The 19943-nt window shown below is 46.6% G+C and overlaps 1 long non-coding RNA gene across 1 annotated transcript in view; it reads left to right on the top strand.

The window, feature by feature from the left end:
- Positions 1 to 13813: 13813 nt before the first annotated feature.
- The window catches only part of LOC108447229, a 10604-nt gene continuing 4474 nt past the window's right edge, over positions 13814 to 19943 (top strand). The window contains exons 1-2 of the long non-coding RNA XR_001862669.1: positions 13814 to 14518; positions 15249 to 15335. This is a non-coding gene — a long non-coding RNA (uncharacterized LOC108447229). The remainder of the gene's footprint in view (positions 14519 to 15248; positions 15336 to 19943) is intronic.

Here is a 19943-nt window from a genome sequence, read left to right as displayed (position 1 = left end):
CAGGCATGCCTGAGTGGCACCGGTCCTCCCAGCACTGGAGAGGAAACATTCCCATTTGTGAGCTGTGGAAGTGCATGCCTAAGCCAAAGGTTACCAGGCTGAGGTGATATTTTTGCATTCCTACAATGTCTTAGCTTTTTTAAATTAAATTCTTGCAACATGAGGATTTAATCCCTCCTGGTATATATGGCGTGCGTGTGTGTGTGTGCGCGCGCGCATGTGCATTTTTTTCACTACAAAAATTTCATCAGGCAAGTTATTTTTTGTTTTTGAAAGTTGGCTCAGATACAGGGTCAGTAACTTTCCGCCCAGAGCCTGCGGAAAGGTTTGGGGTTTGAGGCTAAATAGAGGGTCAAGTTTTAGGGCTGTGCTTGAGTCGAAACTGGATCTCGGGTTGAGAGCCACTAGGGATGAAATTTGTTGAATTGTTCTTGAATATTTTTTATTAAAAATAGTGGAAATAAGCAGTTTTCCTTTGCCCAAAAGCAGAGTTCTACCACATTGAAAATGGTCCTAAGAAAATTAGTGGTTTCCAGCATGGAATTGGGTTCGAAATCCAATCCCAGAAGGGTAAGTTTGGAGTCACATACTCAAAATTAAGCTCCAGCAAAACAAAAAGCATTTTGATTATAGTATTGTGAGAGTGGGGGAGGAACACAGGCTATGCCCTGATCCTACTAGCAAGGAGTTCAAAACTTCTTGGGACCAGAAAGGTGCTGTGGGACACCACAAAGAGCTTCAGGCAGAGCCCAGGCTCTGCATCCTGGGCTCCAGGAGCAGATATTCCAACCCAGGGTTACTTAAATGAACTCAAAGCTTTGGCTTTGAGCAGGGGCTGTGCCTCTGGTTGCTCTGAGGTCACACACTCTGCCCTGCTCCTGTTGCCAGATGAAGGTGGTGGGTTTTTCCTGGGGAACAAAGAAGTTGTTAACTCAGGCTGTGATCTGGTTTCTTTTCCCTTCTGCTGAGCTGCTCTGCCAGTTGAAATAAACAGGCTGATTAAACCCACCTACACCAATGCCCTAGAGAAAATATCCACAGCTGCTTCTGCTAAGCCAAGGAACCCTCTGCTCTGGCCATGCACAGGGGACAGTTCTGCACCTGGTTTGAGCCATGTGACAAAGATGAGCCAGGCCAGCAGCACCGGGGCACAAGTGCCCAGTTGCTCTAAGCCAGGGCTCAGATTTTAAGCAGAAACTTTCTATTGAGGTCCCCTTAAAAATCTGTCTTGATCATGCTGGAGAACAACAGTATTGCATTTCTGAGGAGTTTTTTCTCCACTGAACTGTTCAGCCTGAGCTAAGTCCTGTGCTGATGCCATGGAAGTGTCCATGTGTGTTCTGCTAATTCCTGGGCAAGGCTGTGTCCTGGATGAAGGTGTCTTGGAGCAGAGATGCTCGGATGAAACGAGGGTCATGGTGTTCCATGGTTCCCTTCTGGTGGCTGCACAGCTGAGGATGTCCCTCAGAGCAGCTGGCATGGCCACCTCGGGTTTGCTCAGTGAGGGGAAGGGATGTTCTGAGCTCTGCCCTTCCCTTTCTCAATGGAGCCCATGCAATGGGAGAAAAGGCAGGTTCTGCTCAATGAAGATATCTCTGTTTCACCACTGCTTCCTCCTTTGGAAAAAAAATGATTCCTCCAGGTCTTGACATCTGCTGCTATTTAAAGGATCATCATCATCACCACTCCAGCCCTCCTGGGGCCTCAAGGTATATAAAACCTTATTCTTCCCAAATTTGTGATTGAAAACAGATATTACATGATGGTATCCCTTTAAATGCCATGTGAGTGGTGGGAAGCTTATTAATTAATGGTTCTGCAGGACAGAAGCTGGGGGTGACTGGGGAGGGCAGGTGGAAGGTTTTAGGCAGATTTTAACTCCCCTGGGACAGGTGAGTGGTGACCACCTGTGGACATCCTGCAGGAGGAATCTGCAGCACTTGCAGCTCTCTGCTAGTGCTGTTACTTGCATTATCCAGGGATTCCCTTTTGACCTTTAGCAGTTTTTATTTGGGCTCTGCTGGATGACTGAGTCAGAGGAAGACTTTCTCAGGTTAGCAGACCCCTCTGCTACTTGTCACCCCCATCGTACACCCATGTGCACACCCCTGTGGTCGTGAAACCAAGGGAGCAATGGGAAAGTGCACCTGGAAGCTTCTCAGAGGGTCCAAGCTGTGGAAAAAGCTCATAAAACACCTCCTTGAAGCCTGTCTCTTGTGGGAGGCTGTGTGTAACCTCCATGTGTAACCACCATCAGGTGGCTTGGATGGGGGGAGGCTGCAGCAACAGACACACTCTTGCTGTAACAGCCCCACACTGGGGGGATCCAGCAGCTCTCACTCTGTATTTAGAGTTTGCAGGTTCAGTGGTGGTGGTAATTATTTAGTGATTCGCAGGGTGGGGAGGCCCTGGCACAGGGTGCCCAGAGAAGCTGTGACTGCCCCATCCCTGGAAGTGCTCAAGGTCAGGTTGGACAGAGCTCGGAACACTCTGGGATATTGGAAGATGTCCCTGCCCATGGCAGGGGGTGGAATGAGATGGGCTTTGAGGTCCTGTCCAACTCAAACCATTCTGGGATTCTTCTAATTGCAAGCACCTGAGAAGTGAAGTAGTGCTCTGACACCAATGAAAGGAGGCTGTGATCAGCCTGCTGTTTTGATTACCTCCTTCAGCAATATCTTTCATAAATTAAAATTTGGATTGTTCAGCTCAGTGCAAGGAGATCCACCCCTGCCTCTCCCTGCTCACCCTCCTGCCGTGTCCTTGCACCCTCACACATAGGGCAAATTCAAAGGCTTTACTGATTGCTGAGTTATGGTGCTTGAAGCTGGTTGGTTTGACACAGAGCCATGAGCTTTCACCTTTAGGCATGCTGGGTTCCCTTTTCTTTCCACATCTAAGGTGTTTGTCTTGTGTGGGTTTGTCCTTAGGAAGCCAGTTCCTAGGGAATTGAAAGGCACAAGGAGTGATTCTAAGTTAGGGATGTCCCATGATGGGACTGTGCTCTGATGCTCTGTCATCAGAGCTCTATCTCCCTCCACAGGCTCTCAGCAAATAACCTTTCAATTGCCACGGCAATAAAAGATGTCAGGGGTGACTAAAGATGTGGCAGCTGGTGCTCTGTATCTCCATGCAGTCAAGTCCTTCAGATTTTCCTCACTCCCACAGGGACAGAATTTTCCAATACTCATTACCAGTCTCCAGCACTCCCTGAGCAAGCTGAGGGTGTTGAGCACCCAGCAGGACTCAGTCCAGGTTGAGCACATCTCTCCAAGCTTCCTATTCCCATCCATCTGATCATGTCCGTCACTGCAGTGCTAGGTGTCCTGACCCTGGGCTGAGCTGGGAGCGTGTGGTCCTTGCACAGTGCCTCAAGTATTGCTTACATCTGCTATGTTTTCCATGCAAAATGGGTTTTTAAGAAATAAGGGCTTTTAAAATGGACTAAAAAATTTTTACCGGGGCATCTGGTATTGCAAATATTTGAAAACATTGAAATTTTTTCTTTCTTGGCAGTAAAAACAAGCCTCTTGCCCACTGTAGTCCAAGAACTATTGAATATGTTTTAAAACAGATCGTTTGGGGAGTTTATATAACTTTTTATGGTTCTGAACAGAAGATACTTTTCTCCTTAGAACTGGTTCAGAATCCAAAATTATAGTTGTTGATTTCTTGGCTTATGGGGAGCTATGTGATTTACACCAGTTAAGAACGTCAGAAAACTTCAAGAAACCTTTGAAAGCGCAAACCAGAGGAAGATGAGCTTTTGTTTTCCTTCCCAGATATTCATATCCTTGTTGCAGACTATGCCTGGATTCACTCCATTGCTGTTGTGAACTGTGAGACTTTATCCCATCTCCATTCCCCAGGTAGCTGGAGTCAGGCACTGCAGAGAGCAACTTGAAGGTTCCCCAAGCAATTTGAAGGGATCTGAGGGAATCCAACCCCAGGGATGGGGCTGCAGCTGCTTCAAGCTTTTTCCAGTTATTTTTTCCTGAGAATGACTACAAGGTCACAAGACCTGGGGGGTTTTTTGTGTGGCTTTCTGACCTACTGAATCTTTTTTTTTTTTCTTTTTCTCATGCCTGTTGCGCACAGATATACCTTTTACAGAAGCTGGGCTGAAGGGAGGAATTGGACCTGCATGTCTTGCATCTCAGCTGAGGGCCTTGACAACTGCATATGGTACAGACAGGGACAACACTACTGCTTTTTTTTAATTTTTTTTTTTTTTTAAAGTGCAGGGGGCAATAAGAATGGGAAAAATAATTTTAAAAAATCAGCATTGTATCCGAAATTGATCCCATGCCTGCATGCTGGAAAACCCTCTGTGTGTGACAGCTCCCTGTGCCCAGGTAGCAAACTAGCTTGGGAAAATCCAAATACAGCTGGGATATTTTTGCACACAAAACCAGATGGATTTTCAGCTTATTGTGTGCCTGGACAAGTCCTGGTGCTGGCAGCAGGAAGGCGGCAGGAATAAGGATCAAGGGATGGGTCTGGGAATGCCCCCCAGAGACAGCTCATGCCTGGCCATACTCATGGCCAGCATTGCAGTTGCTGTAGCTGGGGTTTGCTGATCCATAGACCCATCACCCCTCTGAGCCAGGGTAGGATGGCTCAGGGGTCTAAAAATGAGCAGAAATCTAGCCCTGTGCAAGAGAGGGTGCTGGTGGAGGATCCAGCCTGGCCCTTGAGATCCCAGCAGCCTTGGCACAGCCACATCACCAAACCACATCCCTGACCAGTCCTGCTCTGCAGTCTGGCCTCGTGCCCAGGTTGTGAAAGCTCTGTAAAAGCCAGATGCATTGTTTTTGGCCTTAATGTTTGTCCCATGGCATTTAAGAAAAAAATGAAAGAAAAAAATCTGGAAAAACACAGAAGGATAAAGTCCTGAGATATTTGGTTTAGTTAGATTTACTCAAGTGCTGCTGAGCTTGTCTCTGCCTGCTGCTGGTTGTCAGGGTTTCTGTCACCCTCCCTGGCTTTGTATGTGCAGTTCCACAAACATTACTCACATGTAGACCTATTCAGTGACACTTTGGTCCGGTACAGCACAAGCTGGACATTTAGAGGTGTCCATCATTCACTCTGACATAGCCACTTCTCCCCCCCAGCCTTGGTAACCCGTAGCTGGAGCACATCTCTCCAGAAGAGAAATTCACTCCTTGCTTTGAACACAAAGTGCTGAGGCATCCACCGCATCCCTTCCTGATGTGTTCCCATGGTTGGCTGCCCTCATTCCAAACCAGATGTCTTGTCTCTGATTTGAATGCTGCTGACTTCAGATTCTTGCCATTAGACTTTCTGCCTGTTCCTGAGGGAGGTGAGGAGCTCCAGGTTGTTGGATACCTGGGCTGCCACTGCTACCCAATGAAGCAGCCACTATCAGGGTCAGAGAGACCAACAGCATCATAAAACACTTCAAGCAAATTCCTTCACTTTGTCCCTTGGCTGTGATGGCCATTTAGTGGGAGCAAGGTTTTCATGTGCACAGCCCTGGTCTGGCTTTCCCATTGCTGACTCTTCTTTGAGCCACCTGCTTGGTAAAATGATGGGGGTTTGTCCTTAGCTCAATTTTCCTCCTCTTACGAAGAGATAAATCTGTTAGAATCTGTATTTTCATTTCCCCTGCCCATTTTGTTTAATATCATGCCATAATTATTTCATAGTTTCATCTTGCCACAATGCTGGTTGAGGCTAAACTCATCCAATTTTTGGTTGAGCAATGGATATTCTTTCCACAAAAAGTTCCTGGTGAGATGAGGGGAAGGCAAGGGACAGTCTGACTACCAGCACTGGTGAAACCAGTGGATGAGTCCTCATGAACAAGCAACTTGAGATTTTCTTATCAATAGTGTAAATGTCATGCTTGGTTTTGTTTCTCAGCTGCATGTACAGAACAACGTCTCTTTTCTCAGCAGTGCTGTCCTTTCACCTTCTTCCCCTGTAAATTTTGCTCTCAATTTAATTTATTTGCAGACCTACCTTTGGTAGGCGAGGCAGAAACACAGGCAGAGTGTGAGATTGGTCTGATCCCGCAAAACTCTGCAGCTTTTGCTTTCAGGATTGAATGTTGGGCTCTTCTAAATGGAGGGGGAACCTGGTGTCAGCTCATTTTAAACAAGACTGGCATCTTCTGAGCACTTTAAAATTGTAGAATCACAGAATGGTTTGTGTTGGGAGGGATCTTAAAGATCATCCAATTCCAACCCCTTTGCCACAGGCAGGGCCACCTTCCACTAGACCAGGGTGCTCAAAGATTTAAAGGAAGCAAAGATGTGTCCATAGAGCCAATGGAAGTATTTGTGCTCTCTCCCTCCCCATAAGTACCATCACAGTAATTCAGAGGAGTAGCACGTGCTCACTTACAGAAGATGTGCTATAGAAGAGTTATCACTCATCAGGGGAGATGTGGGCTTAATGCAAAAAAGAGCCCGAGATGGCTCAGCACAGCCCATAGCTGAAACATGTTGTGATACCCCTGGGTAAAGATCAAACTGTAAAGGTCTTACCAACATCTGATTCTCCTCAGTTTTAGTTGGATCCAAATCTAGCAAAAGGGCATTTTTATGTCTGGTCACAGTCCAAAAAGATATAGCAAAATCACCTGGAGTTACAAATGTGTTGCAGAACCTGTCCCTAATCACATTAAGAGCTCTAAACTGTAAGGCTCGATTGTTTGCCAAATGAAATATTCTCCTCCGGTATTTGCAGAAAGGAATTACAGTCTGTGAGTCATGTTTTTCATTTGGTATTGAAGTACAGTTTCTGTTTTACAGACCCAATCCTGAGCTTGGGGAAGAAGTCATTAAAAAGGCTTTGTTTTGTTGGGAAATAAGGGCGAGGTGACAGGTCTCAGACAATGTATTTTGGGCTCTCAGTTTGCAGCTGGGCTTTCAAGCCCTTGAGGTTCCCAATGTCAGGTTTTCCTCTGGGGTTCTCAGAGAGGTGGTGGAGGCTGTTGGATTTGAGGTTGTGCTGAAATAAACAGAAAGGCCGTGTAATCCCAGGGCTTTGGTCTCCAGAGCTTCAGTGGCAGCTCCTAAGGTCAAGAGGCTCTCTGCAGAAATGTCTGGTGGGTCCCCAGTGACCACTGGACTCTTACTCCAAGCTTGAAGTGCCTCTAGGCCTTCCTTTTAGCCCACTCTGATATTAGCTGGCCACCAGCCATGGAGTCTGGGCTGGAGCTCTACCATGGTTTGCACATGAACTCCTGGTCTAGTGGAAGGTGTCCCTGGCCACGGCAGAGGGGTTGGAATGAGATGGTCTCTAGGGTCCCTTCCAACCCAAAACCATTCTGGGACTTGGTATCACACAATAAACTGATATGAATTGGGTGACATGGAGCTCTTGCAGTGGATAGGATGTGGGGGACAGTGAAATCCAAGAAAGGAAAACATTCAAAGCACCAAGTCACTGCTGAGGGGAGAAGCAAGGCAAGATGGTTGAGATGGCTCCCAGCTCCCAGCCATGGAGAATGGACCTTGCACAGACTTTGTCAGTAGCAGCCCAGAGCTATGAGAGTAGAGCCAGCTCCAGGAGCAGTGGGAGATGCCCTTGGCTCAAACCAGAGCTGCTGCTGGGTGAACTGCCCATCACACCACATTTAATACACTGAAGGAAATGCTTGCTCAGAGTCACCCTGTGTCCCACAAGAAGGAGAACCCAAACGGCCTTTACACCACCTCATCTTTAAAGCTGGGAGGAGGAGGGGTGGGCAAAGCCCTGTCATCCCTTGGAGAAAGGGGAGCACATCCCCCCGGGCTGCCCGGAGGACACAGGCTGCCCCCAGCCTGCCCCCTCCTCATCCTCAGGGAGGAAGGAAGCACAAGGTCAGCAGGCGTGCCTGGGGGATTTTGGCCTGACTTCTCACAGCGTCTTAATATACCCCAGCTGGCAGCAATAATTGGAGAGTTATTAAATAACTGTCTGCAGTGACATACAATCTACAGAGCACTGTAACAATTATTTTTCATTTGCTTCCCTCTATCTCAACGTATCTCTATCTCCCCATCCTACCCCGCTGCCATTCCCAGGAACAATTTACTGTAGTGATTGGAGGGCAGTGAGATCTTCTCCAACAAAGAAACTACTTTATTTTCTGCCATGGCTAATGCCCCAGTTTAATGAGTCCTTCATATCATTCTCACCACCCTAAATTAAAGGGTAGCCTGTGCAATTAAACTGTTTTGCTTCCAGAATGCCCCTCACAGTTATCTGCAAAATGGTTTGAAATGCAGCTGCTACTACCATTGCTCATACTAAAACTGGCAAAGGGAAAACCACTTTCATCTCTTTATTTTTAGTAGTGTGCCTTTACTTTCAATTAAACTAATTATTTGTACCATCTTGTTCCTGATCATTGTCCCATGAGATTTTCCCAACCAGGAAAAATTTTATGCAATACAAGACTGTAGATACTTGGACCTTCATGTTTGTTTCTTTTGGGAATGAGGAGAGAGCTGGGATTTGCAGTTCTTAGTCCAATGTTTATCAGTATTAAACCAGAGTAAAGTTAGTTTGCAGTGGATTCACTCCAGATTTAAGATTTGTTAGATGATACATGCTCTTTTTTCCTTTACTTTTTAGATCAGAATTCGCTTTTTCCTTTATTTTTTAAATGTAGATGTTTAATGATGAAGTTCCCCAAAACCCTTCTCCCCAAATGTGTTCTTTGCATCCAGAACCTGCTGCTGTATTCCCAAAGGTCATATAACAACCTGCACTAAGAGCATCCTTGAGGATCTGTTGATTCTTTTCATCAGGAGCTGCTTCACCCACCCCTGGTATTCATCCCACTCGAGATGAAAAGTAGCTGCTTTTTAGGGGTTGGAAAGAGGTTTGTCACTGCTTGGGTTGGGAGCAGAGCAGGAAGCCCCCAGAATGTCAAACCATAAGGCTCTGCAGCAACCCAAGGAATTCTACTTGTGATGCCTCTGCAGGGAAGTTTCTTCCTGCCTCAAACCTGTTGAGTTCCAATATTCATTTTAATGATCTCATTTTCTAAATAATGGGAAACAAAACAATGCATTCAATAGAAATGAGATTAGAAATAGGAGGGGAATGAATTACAAATGCAAGAGCCTGTATTTATTCCAAGGAAGATAAATCTCATTTTAAGTGGTCTCCAGTGAAACAGTGTCTTGCTAAGACTAAGACGAAGTAAATCTGGTTTTGTTGATAAATAAGTGTGAGGCAGTGGCAGGGAATGTTTTCTAACACTAGTTGGTTGTCATAGTATCCTGGGACTAACAATACCTGGGTTTTACTCCTGGCCTGGCCACTGTCTCTCTGCAGTAAATCATTTAACACGCTGTGCCGGCATTGAGGCACAAGCTGGAAAATCCAACTACAGTGAACAAATTACATCAGGGTGTGACCCTTGGTAAAGCTGTCACTGACAGGATTCTACCTCGGCAGGATGAAGGAGTTTGGGGTGCATCACGAATTTGAAGGTGGAATTAGTGGCATTTCAGCAACCCATGCACAATTTGCTCCAGATTGTTGTGGGAAAGGCTGTTGGTGGGAGACCTTTTAATCTGGGGCTGGATCTGGAACGGCGATGCACCTCTTGTGTGTCACCCAATGTAGACACAACATCAGCAGCAGCTTGAAAATTCTCTTTTTTTTTCCTCTTCTGTGATCTGGTCAGATTTTCTGTCCACATGAGTAACAGGCAGGAGAAAAGATGTTTGCTCTGCAGAACTCTCCCTGAATCCCTTCTCCATGTGATCCTGGAGCTGCAGTGAGGAAGGGACCATACCGGGGATTGATAAGAGGATCTGAACTGCAAACGCCAGCTCAGCAGGGAGGTAACACCATCACTGTGTTCTCACCTAATTGAAAACACATTGTCCCTCTGTCCCACACCTGGTGATTTGGAGGGAAGTGCTGGCATGAGCTGCAGTGGGATGGATGGGGTGAGGTATCCCCAGAAAGAATGTACACCCCGGAGCTGGCACGTGCCTAGCTGGGGTATGTAGAGCTGCTCCAAACAACGCCACAATCAGCAGCCTCATGGGCTGGAGCTGGAGAGTGGCCGACCCTCCTAGCTGGGAGCTAATGATTCCCTTCAGGATTGCATCATTAGATTCGAACTGAGTCATTATGAGGCGATTTGGGAAAACAAGTTGGAATTCATTACCGGGGAAACGCGCTGGAGCTGTTGCAAGAGTCTCCTGTCGGGTGCCGGGTGGGTGCTCAGAGGCACCACCAGCACCTCGTTCCCGGGGCCAAGCACTGCTCTGCCCTCATAGCAGGAGCCAAGATCCGTGCCCAGTGTAGGCTGGTCGGATTCTTCTCTTATTCCACCCACAGCTGCTTCCTGATCCTTTCTGCCACTGCTCTCCATGTGACACCTGTCACAAGAATAAACAAACCTCAGTGCAGGGGGAGATACTGAAATTGTGAAATTTGCACTTCTGCATTCCTGGATGCAAGCTCAGGAGCAGCCTTAGCCTCTGTCAGCAGTTCCAGCATCATCTCCCCTGGTGTCCAGCTGCTGGCAGCCCCTTTGCCCCATCTGGATGGGAGGATATTTGCCTGCCCTGCTCACTGCCTGTTGCTTCTGGTGCCTCTCCAGGTGGGCACAGCTTTGCATGGCTCTCCCATCAGCAAAAGCATTTTCAGCAGGTGTCGTGGAGGGGCTGGAAAGGGACTACCTGCAAACAGCCGAATGGTTTGTGGCAGGTTCTTGGAAACCCAACAAAACCACATGCTGGTGTCAGTATTTGGGCTGCAACTCATTGTGTGAAGCCATCACTGAGCCACAGGAGGATTTCTACCCACAAAGTGTTGGCTTCAAAATGCTGGGTGAGGACAGCAACATCCTTGATGAAGGCAGAGAATGTGGTGTGAAGGATGAGTAAAGGTTTGGGAGAGCAGTAAGAGAAAAGGAACTCAGGGAGCAATCCAAGGCTTGATTGTAAGTTGGCACTCGACACTGATGATCATAAGACAGCAGAGATCAATTACTCAGGAAGTGTAAGCACCAAGCAGGAGCAATACTAACATCATCTTGATGACTAAGGAAACAAGGACATGGATAGAGACCAGCGTGAATGGATACAGACACCTTACTTGCCTTTGCAGAAAGGTGTTATCCTGAAATTACTGCTGGGAGAGGCCAAGCTGTGGCCATTGAGGGTGAGCTGGGGTCTTTGTTAAAATGTTTATAAAGATGTGAGACCTGGGTATTTCCTGGCTGGAAAAGAAGATGATGATGTATTTGAAAACAAAACAAGCAAATGTTTGCCTAGTGAGGGAGAAAAATTGTTTCAGAAATAATATGGGATAATGGAGAAACTCCTCAAAAATCAAATATTGTGAGGACAGCAAAGCCCTGATGAGGTAAGTGAGCTGGTGGGTAGCAAAAACAACTGAGGACAGACCTGCTGAGCATTTCCCATCAGTTACTTTCTAGGGAGCTTCATGCCGCAGCTGCTTGAAGAGATGATGGATGACTGATCCCTGGTAAACCCCTGCCAGCTCAGTGTGACTCACCAGGAATGAGGAGGTTTGAAGGAACAGAGCGACACTACAGAGTGAAGAAGAGGATTTCAAACACGGCTTAGGGCATCACAGCCCTCATTACCACTGCCCCATGCAGTGCTTACCATAGGACTGGCAAGAGAAAAGGCTTTGCATGTCCTCACACCTGCCTGTGATGCCAAAGCCACACAGAACAGGTGACAAGTTCACCAGTCTGGGGACTGGGGTGGCAGTCCACCCTGTCCCCAGTGGCTGCAGGCTCAGGACTGGCTCTACTGGGTGACCCGTTCAAGTTAGAGCCACAAAATCAGGTCAGTCTTGTGAATTAGAGGTTGCACCTCAAAGAGTGGGGTTTTTTTCAAACTCCTATCAAAAAGCAGCAGGTCCCTGTAGCGTCAGTTGTTTGCCTGAGGGAGAAACTAGGTAAAAACTTTGTGAATTTGGATATAAAGGGTTTCCTTTGCTTCCTCAGCAAACAATGTTTTACTGCAAATAACTGCAACTAACTGTGTGCCCTCAGCCTTGTTCTGTCCGGGGTGATGCTTAAACTGTCAATAATCCTAAGGCTGCTGTCACAGTGCTGCTCAATGGGGCTGACAGATTATATCTCTAAAGTCCCTTTATTGGACCTTGTTCCCAAAAAAGCTTGCAAATTGCTCTGATCTTGCCAGACAAAGGCGTTGCTCACTCTCGGAGTCCTTGGATATCCTACACAATAAGGTAGGAATTGGTGAGAATTACCTGAGATAAAATATCCCTTACAACATCAAAGTTCCTGATCTCTTAGCTGTCAGCTGCAGGTATGTGAAAGTCCTGACAGGCTGAAGATAGAAAGAAGAGATATAAAGCAAAAAAAAGAAGGGAGGGGGAATGGAGAAATTCTCTGCATGAAACATTATATCACTGGATTTGGCACAAAGGTGTCAGCTCAGGGGGTCTGCATGGCCAGCTGGGGTGTGAGGAGGGCATTGGCCTTTCAGATGAAATCCACAGCATGGATTCTGAGATGAATCCACAGCAGCGGATACCAGGCAGCCAGGGACAGATCCTGATCCTTGGCACACCAGTGGATAAGGAGTTGGATTTCAATAGTCTTTGTGAGTCTCTTCTAACTCAGGATTTTCTATGATTCTATGATAAATGAAGCAGGAGTAACAGAGATCAGGATAAATCGTGATCATGCATCCCCCACATTTTCCCCAACCCTGTACACTCAGCTGTTGGTTGTCTTATACCAGTATGGGTGAAGTGGTCAGTTACCAGAGGGAATCGCTGGTATAACACAGGACATCATCCTTTTGCCATCTTTACTCTGCACATTTTATAATAATTGACCTCCTTGAGTTGTCACAGGAGCATGGCAGGAGAGCTGGGGTCAGACTCCACCCAATGCTGCCCAACCTACACCACTAATCTCCCTGCAAAAGTCCAGCTCATTGGCAGCAAAGCCACAGGTAGGTCTGAAAAACACATTTTCACAAAAGCAGAGTCAGAGTTGAGCTGAAACAAGATCTGGCTTGTTTGTCTAAAATCCTGCCCTTTCACACTGCAAAGACTAGACAGACCTTCCCTCTGCCCACTGCTCCCACACACCTAATCCTCCCTAAAACTGTGTTTTAGAGCAGATGAAATACCTTTAGGTTCTTAGAAAGGACTGGTTTTGGCAAATGCACAAATACTTTTCTCAAATGACATAAATATAGTATGTGATTTGCTGCCTTGCCAAAATGCAAACACACACACATGCTCTCCTAACTAAGCAACATTCTTTAAAAGTTAAAATCATTGCTTAGAAAGAAATATAGAGCATTTTATATATCCAAATTGATCACGCACTGCGTGTGTTGAAAATATGTACAAAGAATGGAACCCCAAAACTCCATTAAACCACTTCTGAGACAATACATCACTGCACCTTTATATTGCACCGAGGGGTTTAACAACCCTTCTCCAGGAAAATATTTTACTAGGTAACAAAAAAAAAAGTTATTGAAAACATATATTTGATACTTTTGGCAATTCATTTTACTACTTGCATTTCCAATTCATTGGTATAGTTCATGAAAAAAAATATTTTCGCAGTTGGGTCATGTTATTATTTCTCTATTTTTTTTTCTACTTGAAAGCCATGATACAATTTTTTTTTTCTATGAAACAACAAAGAGACAAAAGCTGCTTGCTTGGTGATCCAGTAGATGTTTTAGGGTCTGCTGGAAGTGTAGAATACACACAAACATGCCTACAGGAAATTATGGCATCTTTCTGCTTTTCTGGATGACCAACTTTATATCTGAACCAGCTAAAATAAAGCCTGGGAAGAACTAGTAGGTTGAATCTTCTGAGGAACAAAAAGAAGGTATCATTTACTAGAATATTAAAATATTCTTAAAAAGTAGAGGGCTTTGCTTCAAATTACCTGAACTGTCCTTGGCACTGACCTGTGTGTGACTCACCCTTTCCCTCCAGCACTGCTCCTCTCTTGGCTGGTGTGAATGCACCTCTTCAGGTTAAACCATGGCTTGAACTTGACCTGCTCAGATTCCAGAAGAAAGCAAAGGAATCCCAGGAGAGGAGGAGATAAGCATTTCCTAAATCAGACTAACAGCACATCTGCACTGTAAAATCAGCTTGGGCTCAGATTCCTTTTCCTACCTAGAAAGTGATTTTCACCCAAAGCTGCTGGTGCTTAAGACCATTTGATCTGGCATCATGGCGATATGGGCACGCTCCGGGCTTTTGCTTTCCCTTGGACAGAAAACACACCCATTTTGAAACAAACCTAAACCATGGGTGGCACCCTTCTCTGCCTGCCTGCCATCCGTCCTCCCTTCTCCCTCCCCACCTGCCTCTTTCCTTCACATCTCTTCTAGAAGACTTTGATGCAGATCTTCCATGCAAAAACCTGGGTGACACATCCTTGGAAGCACTGGTGACCTGCAGGCCTGGACATCCACACAAGGATTTCTGCTTCTTTAACCAAACTTCTCCTGGACCATGTGTGTGCTCACTTCCTACACTGCTGCAGGTAAGACTATGTTTGCTTTGAGAGAAGATACTGTGATTAACCACGAGCACATTGTACCCTTGTTTGTCTGGAGAATGACGATTTTCCATTTTAATTGCTTCCTGTATGACACATTTCGTTAGGTCCCAGCCTCCTGTCAGCTCTTCTTCTCACTGCATTTGTTTCCTGATGTGTGTGTAATTACAACCATGAAAGTCCATCAGCAAAAGCACCATCAATTTGAAAGATTAACGAATCTCATGCTTTCCGTCTCTCCTCCCCCCAAAATTAGAAAGCCCACTCTGTAGTTTCCAGCACACATCTATCATTACACACTCCTGGGTCTCAGGTAAATTAGCAACCTGATTCTTTTCCCTGCTGTCACTTAGAAGAAAAGGGCTCCTTATTTGCCATCCAAGGAAAAGTACAGTAAACCTAGAACTAGATAAAAGGGAAGTAATCAAATATATTTAACTGTACTCAGCCAAATCCCATTATTTGTATAGATGTTAGCTGGTGCATTTGAAGAATTAGGGAAGCCTTGTCTTATATAGGAAATAGTACTGCTTGATTGAAAAGTGCAATATCTGTGCTAGTGTTCCTCTGCTTACTTAAAATTAGAAGTTCTGCTTTATACAGAGATATATTTATGCATGAACGGCAGATATTTTAAAAAGGGTTTCATGTCCTTGCTCTTCCACTAAGCAAGTACATTTGGGATGAGGACAGCATCCCTCTGTGTTTCTTTCAGAGATGGGAAATGGCTCATCAGTGTGGGAATGTTCCTTGGATTGTCTTTCTCACTTCTACCTGAAAGATGTGGAGAAAATAATTTTAGGTAAGTCACCTCCTACATATCTGAGGGAACCAACTCCCCGGGGTGTGAGGAACAGCTTATGGGGTGTAGGGATAATGTAGGAGCAGGCTGGTGAAGGAACATACTGGGAGTACCTCATGGAGATTATAACTATGGTGAGGCCATAGGAGAGCACAGAAAGCCTTCAGCTGGTGGTAAGAGCCAGGTTTTGAAAATACATGGAGAACAGGACTGCAGTGCTTGTGCAAGGGGTGCTCCTTCCCTTGGCAGATGGTTCTGTGGGAAAGGGGGAATGCGCCACCTCTAGACAGCTGCAATCAGTGGTCACCGCGCCTTCCCCTTTGGAAATCCCTCCAGTGCCAAAACAGGGTGCATGGCTACTTGGAAAATATACCCAAACCCACCTCCTCACTCTTATCCATAGAACCAAATTATCCTTCAGGTGTCCCTGTGCAAACAATATGAGTTTTACTGTGAAAATGTTTCATTAAGGTGTTCCAACACAAGCACTGCAATTCAGGTCCATGGATTGAGGGAAAGCTTCCCCTGGACTGTGCTCCTGACAGCACACAGCTTTTCTCAGCTCAGTTTTGCAATCAGAAGACACTGTTTTGTGTGCTATCCAGCCAGGTAAGGGACTGGGCCTCTGCAGAGAGCCCAGGTTCTTCAGGGTGATGACCCAGCTCGCCCTCATAACAATGGGCATAGCAAGATGAGGCACACTTTGATCCCAGATTCCAGTTTTATTTTGCTCGTATGAAACATCACAACTCAACATTGTTTCAGTACTTTGGGGAGAAGAAGGAGGTAGACAAGAGTCCCCACAATGGTTTTTCACATGCCTGAGTCAAATTACCCTCCCTTCTGTGGGGCTTCTTCTGAAGTAACAGATCGTACTGTAACCAAATATTGCCAGCCAGGAAAGCCATTTTCCGTCCAGCAAGGAGGCTTCTTCCTTCTCAGCAGCCACTGAAAAGGGCCTTTGTTCTCAGGCTGAACACCTGGAGAGTGTTATCAGCAGTGGCCTCTCAGGGCCGGCGCATGGAGCAGCTGTGACAAGACCCAGCGGCTTTGGCGTCAGGAGCGGCAGCAGCACCTAAGGAGATGCTGGCACCCAAAAAACGTCCTGTCTGGGCCATTGCATGTGCAACTTTGGGTGGTTCCTCTCTTCTATGGGGACCAGGGTCTCTCTTTTGTTTCTTTTCCCATCCTAAAATGAACAGCCTCATTCCAAAGGGTCTCTGGGTAACCTGAAGAATGTGATACCTCTGTAGGGAATGGAGAACAAGCCTTGGCATTACCTTTCTGGAGACACTGGTAATGTGAGTGGTGAAAGGCTGGCACAGAGCACCAACATCCTGGGCACATGGTTTGACACAACAACTCGATGAGTAAAAGGTGGAACTGTTGCCTGGCATGTGGGGTAGGACATTCAGCAAAGAGGGAGTTGCCTGAGGTGACCAAGGACAAGACTGGGCAGCAGCTGATGTGGCCCTTGGCACAGCTTTTTGTTCTGTCTGTACGGTCAGCACCACTTCTGTCTGTGTCTGTGAAAAGACAGTCAGACCCACAACTGCTCAGAAACTCGAGGAAACCCAACTCATTTGGCCCATCAGGTAATTCCATGAAGGCAGAAGGTCCTTTTCCATACACCTGATGGTAGAACTGCACTGTATAAACCGTCACGGCCAGAGACATCAGCTTCAAAATCAAAAGATTTTCATTCTTTCACTGGATTTTACAGGATCTGAAGAAAAATGTGTGAGGAAAGATGGAGAGTCAGAAAGCAGAAATTGTCAGTGGATCTGCTGGGGGGTAACCTGGAGAGCTGCTGATGCTGGCTGAACCTGTGCTGGGTCTGTGAGGGTTTTTACCAATGGTCTCAGTGGGAATTGTATCTGCAGCCTATGAGTTTAGCAGGTCCAGACCTACAGACCTTTCTCAGTGTGTTAATTTTCCATTGAAGCCAGACAGTCCAAATCACAAAAAAAAAAAAAACAAAAAAAACCAACAAAAAAACAACAAAAAAAACCCCCAATATAATTCTTACTTTCCTGATAACCCAGATAAAATTTTTACTCCTACAAGGGGGTCATATATTGAGAGATTTCAACAATGCCTCATCACAAGATGCACAGCTCTGCAAAGTATCCATTCTGAAGCAGTTCTGCCAAATACCAAGAGAAAATTGCATAACATGAGAAGGAGTGAGAAGGAGCAAACCACAGCTGAAGCTTCATCATCCACAGCGGCAGCTGAGCGTGGATGTCACAAGTTCTTCCATACCCAATGGCATAGTTTCCATTTTCTTTGGACTGTAGTAGTGAAAGAATAAACATTTCAAAAGGTTCAAATGAGACCTTTGAGTGCCAGCGCTGAGTCCCTGTGAGGTTGGGATAAACTGACAAAATAACATCCTGCAGAAGCTGTGCCTGGGACAAACCACCATTCCTGTGTTCGTGTTCTGTGGTTTGCAGCACAGGGGCCACTTTAAACCTTGGTCTCTGTCCAGGCACCAGTACCAGCTCTCCCATGACTTTATGTTTGCACCTCTTTCTTCCTCATGAAGGGAAAATTTCCAGGTTTGTTCCTTTTGACTTTGTTCATGGTAGCACTCTTGACAGGAGGACTTAGTGCCTATTCAATGTCTTTGCAAGGAAAACAGAGAAACGTCTCAGTTACATAAAAGTTTGTATCAAAATTCAAGAATCCAGATTAATTATAGAAGACTTGCCTTGTATCATTCAATTTGTTTGAATAGCTTTAAAGATTAAGCAGATCCAAGGCCTAACAGAACCAGAGCCAGTAAGACAATAGCTGAGATTTTCCTTTGAAACAAAATATACAGGTGGCTTCTGTGAGTTTCTGTGTCTATCTGCCTGGCTTTTTTATTTTTATGTCGTATCCAATATCACAGAACCTGGCAGTAGAAATCATATAGCAATTTGTGAAAGCTTGCTGCTGTTCTAGATATCATATAGTCTGTTCCACACCAGCAAAGACAAAACCAATGCCTTTACTCCTGGAGTTTTCATTCAAAATGATAATGATCTCTGGTAACAAAATATTTGGCAGTAGCATTATTTAAAATGCACAGAGGAAATGTTTGTCCCTAATTCAAGGGACTGTGGTCACACAGTCTCTATTCACTTGGTATTTACCAGCAAATGCCAAAGGCTAATCTGCGAAAAGCCCAGAAACAGAGTTAAGTTTATCACCCTCCATCCTTAACCCATCCCATTGTAAAGGAGGAAAAAAATAGTAATTATTGAATTTCTTTGTGGCCAGAGAAGTTATAAACCATGTTATACCCAGCAGGCTCTAATGGCTCCTTCGGTAAGTATCTAATTAAGTAGTTGGGGTGTTGGGTTCTTTTTCTTTCACAGCATACTTTTGTGTTTTAAAATCCCTTTGCATTAAACGACTTCTCGAGTTTTCCAAATTTCTCTCACACACAGAAGAGGGAAGTAAGAAAAAAAGCGGAGGGGAGATTTCGGTCGTGGGAACAGGAGGCAGAAACGAGGATTTGCAAAGGCTAAAGGCAAATCCTCCCCAAAATTTCCATCTAAAACACTGAAAACCGCAGCTACGATCTGCCTGGGACCACTGGCTGTCTACAGAGGGGGAAATAAAGTCAGCCCGAGGGGAATGGCTGCATTTGGGGAGGAGAGGCCGCTCGCCCAAAGCCCAAAGCGGTTACAACACCTCGAGGGCTTTGAACGGTGCAAATCCGGGGTTTGGGCAGTTTTACCGAGCCTGCTCGGCATCCCTCGCCCGCCGGTCCCCGCCACCGCGAAATCCCGCTCTATCCCTGAAAGGAGCAGCGGAACGCGCCGAACAGTGCCGGGCGAACACACGATCGGTGTGGGGAGAAACTGCCCCGGGGCGAGGGAAGAGGAGGCGAGCGTCCGCCCCGCTCCCTCCCCGCCTTCGGGAGGGATGCTCGGCTTCGGCGAGAACGGCGGGAGGTGAGAAAACTGCCGATCTCCGGGCCGGAGAGCCCGGGGAATGCTACCTACTCCCGGGAAAGCTACTTGCCCCGAGAAAACTACGTGCTCCGGGGAAATGCCTCACAGCGAGCTACGGGGCCGGTCCCTGCCGCTGCCCGCCGCGGTCGCAGTGGCCACCACCTCCCCTCAGCCTCGCTGCTCCTCCGGGCACCACAGGGACACTCCCGCTTTCTCGGCCGAGCTTAAATCGCTCAAGTCAATAAGCTGGGTTTTTTCGAATGGAGCCACGTCGAGGTGCCGGAGATGGGCTGGAAGGGGCTGAGTCCCCGCATCCCGGCTCGGTCCCGCATCCCTGCTCGGCCCCGGGCCCCCCTGCCCCGGCCCCGGGGCTGCGGGTCTCTGCCGGGGCGGCTCCTTCCCTGCACCCCCGATCGCTCCGGCCCCTTCTCCCTCGTTAGGGAAGTGTTAGAAAGTTGCTGAAGTGCGAAATGAGCCTGCGAAACCTCGTTGTCCTCATTAAACTCTGACAAGGAGGGTGACAAGAAGCAGTGGAGGGGAAACAATGCGGCAGTGTTGGGGAGAGCCCCGCGCCGGGGCAGCCTTTGTGCCCGCACACAAAAGCTCTTGTTTGCATGTGTTAAAGTCCATTAAACCGCGGCAGCCCCAGGTGCAAACGCCA

This window comes from Corvus brachyrhynchos, unplaced genomic scaffold (genome assembly GCF_000691975.1).
Source record: "Corvus brachyrhynchos isolate BGI_N302 unplaced genomic scaffold, ASM69197v1 scaffold200, whole genome shotgun sequence".
Lineage (NCBI taxonomy): Eukaryota > Metazoa > Chordata > Aves > Passeriformes > Corvidae > Corvus > Corvus brachyrhynchos.
This window is presented reverse-complemented; position numbering and strand designations above follow the sequence as displayed.